Below are 8,253 nucleotides of genomic sequence, written 5' to 3'. Positions count from 1 at the left end.
ATCCTTTCACAATGTATACAGATATCAAATCATCATGCCGTACACTTTAGCTTACAATTTTATTTGTAAATTATACCTCAATAAGGCTGGAGAAAAAAGCGACAAAACCTAAAAAAAACAAACACTGATTCAAGCGTGTTAACTGGCTTAGCACTGAATATTATGCATATCACTAGTTCACAAAACAGTGCAGGTAAAATATGTAGCATGATGAAGAGCTAGCTGGTTAGTGTAACTGACAATAGTTGAATTTAAATCATCATTGGCTATGCATCACATTGAGAGGCTTATACTACCCCTAAAAGTATAGTGACAAGTGAGAAAAACAGAACATAAAGGTTTTATTTATAACATGATTATGATAAAAATGGATATGAATATGGAGATTGTAGGAGGACACAGCCTCAAAGAAAATCAGACTTCTTAAAGGAGGTCGAGTCTGATTCATCCAACTGGGGTGAGCTGGAGATGCCTGTAGCTCATTTGGTTTCTGCCCTTTCTGAGTTCTGGTTAGTCAGGGTTTTCCTCTTTGAGCTTCCATGTATAGCTTAGAGTACTGAGTATGCTATGGTAACAAAAGACCCTCCCCATACAGTAATCTAAATGAGATAGAAGTTTATTTCTCATGTAACAGTCCAGAGGTAGGAGTGGCCCAGGCTGGCAGTGTTGCTCAGCTCCCTTAAGTCAATAATGACTCTGGTTTCTTTCCTCTCGGTGCTCTGCTCCAGCTTAGGATATTTTCTTCATTTGCATAGAGCTGGGACACTGCTATGGGTTTGCCTTAGCGCCATCTAGCTCTGGGGAAGGGCAAAAGAGCAGAAATAGAGGACAAAGGAATTATTTTTAAGCAAGCGATGCGGAGGTTGCACCTATCACTTTCACTCGTATTCCATTGGTGAGAACTTGAACATACGTGGTTGTAAGAGAAACTGGGAAATATGGTCTCTGACTTGGAGAACAAGGGCAAAAGGAAATGTAGATACAATTAAATTTCCTTACAACTTACAATCCATTGACAAATATTTGAGACAGGCAGAGTATGACATTCCTCCAGGAACTCCCAAGCATCTTAATGTTAGTGCTTTGTTAGTGGCAAAAAGCAACGTTAGCTTGACAAGAGCTAGGCCTCCAGGATCCTGTAAGTCTTCTTTAAAATATGAAAATACTTTTGGAAACTTCCTTTGTCTCTGCCCCCACCAACTTAAAAGTATATAGCCAATCTTTTGGCTCCTTACAATACCAGTGCAGCTCTTTCTGCCCATGGGTCCTGTCCCCTGGGCTTTAATAAAACCACCGTTTTTGCACCAAAAATGTTTCAAGAATTCTTTAACATTTGCTCTTGGACCCCACTTCAAATCACATCTGTCTCTAAATGGGGCTTCATCTGTCCAGCTAAAAATTTATTAGTGTAGTAAAAGGTGAGAACAGACAGGGACAACTACCATTCTGCCATATTTGCCCCACTGCCTTCCAATGAGTTCTTGCTTAAGAGGAGTCTTTTACTTCAGTTTACACATAGCCCTTACTGCTGGTAGTTGAAGTACCCTAACCGAAATCTCATTCTTCAGGCCCCATTTCAAATGACACCTTCTCAAGGAGGCTTACCTGACTACTTTTTCTGAACTATGTCCCTACCCACTTCCTGCCATTGTTGTCTTTCTCCCAGCACTTTGTTTCCTGCATGGCCCTTATCAGAGCATACGTATATACTGCTGTGCTTTTTTTTTTTTTAAGATTTTATTTAATTATTTGACAGAGAGAGATCACAAGTAAGCAGAGAGGCAGGCAGAGAAAGAGAAGAGGAAGCAGACTCCCTGCCGAGGAGTGAGCCCGATATGGGACTCGATCCCAGGACCCTGAGATCATGACGTGAGCCGAAGACAGAGGCGTAACCCACTGAGCCACCCAGGCGCCCTATAGCTGTGTTTTTGTCTCCTTCAAATGTCTTTTTTCATCACTACCACATCTTTATCATCTAGCACAGAGCCTGTCATTGGATAGGCAAGAAAAATAATACCTGGTGGTAAACAAATGAAACAGTGGTCAAGGATGACTGAGAGAGTTCTGAAATGACAAACTAAAAAATTATATTAGTAAAAAGTGAGAATATAGGAAACTGAGTGGGCAAGTTTAGAGGTAAGGATCAGAAGATGGTTAGGTTTGCTTGCACAAGTTGGACTTGAAGTTTTGCATGATTTTAATATGATATCCAGTAGGCTGCTAAAACTATGTATGGCTTTCCAGAGCTTCAGGTTGGAGCTATAGATTTGAAAGCCTTGAGAGATGATGAGATCACTTGTGAAAAGTATAGCAAGAAAATAAAGATTTAGAAGGGAACTACAAGGAACAGCAACATGTGTAGAGTTGGCAGAGGAAAGACTGGCGAAGCTTGGGAGGACCTATCAGAGGCTATCAGCAAGAACCAGCGAAAAGAAAATTTCAGGGAGGAGGTAGTGGTCACAAATAAAACAAATGGGGTGATAAATTATGTCACATACGGGGTGCCTGGGTGGCTCAGTGGCTTAAAGCTTCTGCCTTCAGCTCAGGTCATGATCCCAGGGTCCTGGGACTGAGCCCTGCATAGGGCTCTCTGCTCATTGGGGAGCCTGCTTCCTCCTCTCTCTCTCTCTCTCTGCCTGCCTCTCTGCCTACTTGTGATCTCTGTCAAATAAAAAAATAAAATCTTTTAAAATAATTATGTCACATACGTCTTAAAGGGTCCCTAGATCTGCCAGTTAGGAGCGTAGGTATGAGAACCTTAGTAGAATAGTTTCAGTGGATCAGTGGACTGTGGACTGAAGATAGAATGTTAGGAGCTGAACGCAGTAATTGTAGAACAAATTTTCAAAAAGTGCAGCCATTAAAACAACACACATTTCATTTGGAAAAAGCGGCAAAGTCAAAGGAGAGTTCTTAAGATGAAAGAAAACTCAGCATCCCTTTAAACAAGTGAAAGAGATAGGATGAGTATGGAAATGACTGAGAAATTTTTACCTACTGGATTTGAGGTAGGAAGCTACAACAGAGTTGGCCTTTCTTGAAGATGTAAACAGATTTGGAGGAGGGAGTAACAAGGACTTGATAGAGTTTTCTGATGGCCTTAATTTATCTATGAAAGTGGGAGTAAAGTTCTGTGATGAAATGAAGGTGGAAGAGAAAATTTGGACTATCTTCTAGGAGAAAAGAGGAATGGGAAAGATTGTGACAGGGCAGATAAAAATGTCTGGTGGTTGCAGATCCACTATGGTTGGAAATCCTTTTTTCCTTCTTCCTGCTACCCCTTCCTAACTCAAACTTCTTCCAAGAAGGACTCCAGACTGACAAATCCTAATCCTTGAGCTCGTCTACCCAGATAGGAGACCTTTTTCCTGCAATAACCGGCAATGAACATGCGGGGGCTACGAAAGCAGACTATTCCCTTAAACTCCCTTCAGTCCGGTAATGAAAAGTGAGTGGGCCTCCGACATTTTTGCAGACCCACAGCCCCCTTGCTACGACAGGTTATACTTCGTACAGCTGTACAGCAAAGGGACCGGCTTGTAATGGACAATGAGACTTTTAGTGACAGATGGTTCCCTCGTAAGTAACTTCCCTCCAAAGTTGCAGTATGTGCGAAAGACTGGTTTAAGTAACAAGAACACAGGGTTCGCACCCGAACACTCAGAGCGGAGGCCGGAACAGTGAGTGAAAGCGGCTTCACCGGCTCAGAGACCAGTAGAGCAGGACCGCAAGCCATCCCCGATGACGTCACACGGTCGCGGCTTCCGGCCCGCCTCATACTGGGCGTTCCCATTCTCGCGACAGCCGCAGCCCCGCCTTTGCTCCACCTCCAGGTAACGTCATCACACCACAGTCTCTAGTATCTCCTTTGCAAGCTTTTCGACCGCCGGGCGCGGTGGCGCGCGCCTGTAGTCCCAGCTACTCGGGAGGCTGAGGCAGGAGGATCGCTTGAGCCCAGGAGTTCTGGGCTGTAGTGCGCTATGCCGATCGGGTGTCCGCACTAAGTTCGGCATCAATATGGTGACCTCCCGGGAGCGGGGGACCACCAGGTTGCCTAAGGAGGGGTGAACCGGCCCAGGTCGGAAACGGAGCAGGTCAAAACTCCCGTGCTGATCAGTAGTGGGATCGCGCCTGTGAATAGCCACTGCACTCCAGCCTGGGCAACATAGCGAGACCCCGTCTCTTTTATACCTCTTCCCGATTTAGAAGTAGTAGTCCTACTTCCTAAATGTAGAAGTTGGCCCCATTTACTTATGCATTTGAGAGTCTATAATCTGTATATTAAAAATAAGTGAGATGTAACTGGTCTCTATTTCTGGAGCCCTCTTTTCACGATTTGACGCTTGTCTTCCTATTTTCCATCTCTCTTGGGGTCCAAGCTGACCGGGTAACTTCAGATATTCGGCGTTCCAGAGCCTCCTCATCGCTGACCCCTACCGGACCATCGCCAAAAGTTCTTGGCGAAGGGCTGCTATCACCCTCGCAGCCAACAGGGGCTGCTCGTTTACTCGCCGCCTGTTGGGAGAAAGTAGCCCCGGGACAACAATACCAAAAGCGCGTCCCAATTCCCACGTTCTCCTGGCGGCGGTCCAGCTTGCTGCTCTGTTACCACTCTTTCTCCGGACCTTGCCTCCCCACCTCCATCCACGGAATGTTACTTTCTTTCACGGTTGTTAACTCAAGGTTTTTGCTTTCAAATGTTGCAGACGAAAGATCTGGCAAATCAGCAGTCTTTTCCCCCGAATCCTTACGCTCTGCCTGTCAACGGGTAGGAGCGAGCTTCCGACTGGGTGCCCTGCTACTCCCTCCTTGTACAACAACTTAGGCGCCCACACGCCTTTGTGAGAGCAGAGGTGAAGAGCCAGCATGGCAGAACGCCTCGCCTAGTCTCCCCCATGATTCTTGGATTGCCAACAGCCGACGTTGGGAACCTGGAGCACCCTGTGCGCGGCTGTCTTGAACCCACTGTTGCAGAGAGCAAAACCTCGGCGCCCCGCACCGAGCCGCACCGAGCCAGTCTTGTGTCCCGATCTAATTTTTTTTTTTTTAAGGAAATAAATGAGCACACGAAGAAAGAATAGAATGTTTCACATTGTCAGAAGTTCTTGGTTGTCTGTAATCGTAATTTCACCTTTGTGAAAGAACTGTCTTAGAGGATTCCCTTTTAAATTCAGGCATTTAAGGACAGCGGAAGTTGATCAAATGTTCATATCGATCTTAACATCAATCTGATAATCGATCAGGAACTTTAAGACTCTAAGCACTAAACACAGACTTCACCACTTGTAAAAGGACAAGGAAAGGGGACAATGTAGTAAGCTTTTCATAAAGCCAATTGTATTCAATTTCTTTGAGATGATTGATTCTGTTTGAACAAAGATAGCTGTCAGAAAAGGCCCTCCTTGAATTGCTGTTTCTGGGTCTCCCTCTACAACTACATGGAATAAGTTCTATTCCAGTTCTTCAGGACAACGTTTCAAGACTTTAGAAGTCACCTCCAAATGAATACATTTCCACAAAATGGAAATATACAGAAATGCTTTTTTATTTTTTTAATCTTTACCCTGCTTCACCCAGAAAATAGGAGAAAAATACTTTGGGCACATCTTATTTTTCTTTTCTTTTCCTTCTTTCCCTTCTTTCTTTCTTTCTTTCTACATGGATCCCTGAATTTGGCTCAGAATGACTTAGCTATGACTATAAGGGCTGCATTTCAGTTGCCACCTCTGCTAGCTTTGGGATTTACGGTTTCCATTACTCTTCAGCCTTTTCCACCACTTCTAGAAATCTTCTCAGCTTTCTGGAACTGAGGTGTTCTGGAACTAAGGCAGAATAACGACCCCACCCCAAAGATGTGCACTTCCTAATACGTGGAACCTTTGATTTGTTACTTTACATGGTAAAAGGAATTTTACAGATAGGAGTAAATTAAGGATCTTGAGATGGGGAGAATATCCCAGTGGGCCCAATGTAATTATAAGGATTCTTAGAACAGGGAGGGAGGCAAGAGGGTCAGAGTCAGAGAATATGTAGCCTGAAAGCAGAGATTGGAGTCATGCAAGGTCACTAAGCAAGGAATGTGGGCAGCCTCTGGAAGTTGGAAAAAGCAAGGAAACCAATCTCCCCTTGAGCCTCCAGAAAGAATGCAGCCCTGCTGACCCATGTGGGACTTCTGACCTTAAGAATTGTAAGATGATAAGTGTGTGTTGCTTAAACCACTGAAGTTGTGGTAATTTGTTACAGTAGCAACAGAAAACACATGAAATTACTTGAGCTGTGTCAAGGTTAGCCTGTACCTGAAGAAAGCTCCTGAGGTCAGAAATAAATTATATAGTAGATAAGCAGAAACAATATTGACTAGTTGTTGCCTTTGTAGAGCTTCTGGTCGAGTTGAGTGTGAGAAGGAGATCATTTTTGAAAAATAAGTCATGTAAGTTGTGTTCTAGTGTTCTCATGATGGTTTCCCAACCATATTTAAGTCATGAGCCTACCTGCATGCCTGAAATCTCTAAGACCAAAAACTCTCCCCTGGGCTAAGTCATGGTTTTCAGTAACAAATGCACTTTGTCATTTACTCAACACCATTAGAGAACATCTATCTCAACCACCCATCCACCTGACACTTAGTTATACTTTACAATTTCCTACAATATTCATAAAAAAAGTTCAGTATATCATGAATTCGACCATACTTTTTAAGACTTTACGTTAATGGTGTAATATTTTTGACAATGACTTAAAAAATTTATATATTCAAAACTGTTAATCTTACCCTTTATGGTTTCTTTTTGTTTGTTTGTTTTTTAAAAAAGATTATTTATTTATTTAATTGTGTGAGAGAGAGAGAGAGGGAACACAAGCAGGGGGAGGGGGAGAGGGAGAAGCAGACTCCCCACTGAGCAGGGAGCCCAATGTGGGCCTGATCCCAGGACCTCAAGATCTTGACCTGAGCCAAAGGCAGACATTCAGCTGACTGAGTGACTCCAGCATCCTCCTTTATGGTTTCTGCTTTAGTGTTTGCTTTGAAGAGTTTCACACATCTCAAAAGCATGTACATAGTCCCTTTAATGTACATATGTGACTGATTTTAAAATAGCACTGTTGGGGTGCCTGGGTAGCTCAGTCAGTTAAGTGTTAGCCTGTGGCTCAGGCATGATCCCAGAGTCCTAGGATTGAGTCCCACATGGTCTGGCTCCCTGTTCAGTGGGGAATCTGCTTCTCAATCTCTCTCTCTGCCCCTCCCCCTGCTCAAGCTCCCCCTCTTCTCAAATAAATAAAATTTTTTAAAGATTTTATTTATTTATTTGACAGAGAGATCACAAGTAGGCAGAGAGGCAGGCAGAGAGAGAGGGAAGCAGGCTCCCTGCTGCGCAGAGCCCCATGCGGGACTCGATCCCAGGACCCTGAGATCATGACCTGAGCCAAAGGCAGCAGCTTAACCCACTGAGCCACCCAGGTGCCCCTCAAATAAATAAATTTTTAAAAATCTTTAAAAAAAATGAAATAACACTGTCTCTCTGAAACAATGGTTTTTCTGTTCTTAAATCTACTTTGTTGTTGTTGTTGTTGTTCACATTCCTGGTGCAACGTGCTTGGCAGCAGCAGAAGCAGTACAGACATAATTCTCAAAAAATTGTAGTTGTGTGTTTTGACCTGTCTGGCAGCTCCCTAAGGGATCAGTTTAAGAGTTCGCCTTTGTTTTGACTACAGAGGGGCTTTTCCAGGGCTGGAAAGGCTTCATTGGGCCATATTTGCTGAAAGCATTTAAAGGCAAATGTATTAGCTTCTGCCAGCTGGGGCAAGAGATAATAGGGCAAGAAATAGATTTAAAAGTCTCAGAAGAAAGAAGCTGAGGAAGGAGATACTTGGAGGAATATAGACTATGAAAGTTCTGGTATATTCCAGGAAATCTAGGAGGTCACACACATGCCTAGGCCAAGAATGCATGCCCAGAAGAGATCTGAGAAGACTAAGCTCTCACCTCTGCTTGACCTTTAGGCTCAGAACAAAAAGAAAATGAATGCTAAGGCAGAGTCATAAACTGCCATGCTAAATGTGCCCCAACATAGCACACTCTGAAAAATCAGAGAGAATTCTTTGTTTGGTTGTTTGGTTGGTTGGTTCGAGCATTTAAGGAAATCTGTCAAACTATTAGTAGCCTATTATTCTTTTTTTAAAAAATTAATATATTATGTATTATTTGCCTCAGGGGTATTGGTCTGTGAATTGCCAGGTTTACACACTTCACAGCAC

Source organism: Meles meles, chromosome 6 (assembly GCF_922984935.1).
Source record: "Meles meles chromosome 6, mMelMel3.1 paternal haplotype, whole genome shotgun sequence".
Taxonomy (NCBI): domain Eukaryota; kingdom Metazoa; phylum Chordata; class Mammalia; order Carnivora; family Mustelidae; genus Meles; species Meles meles.
Note: the sequence above shows the minus strand (reverse complement) of the source record.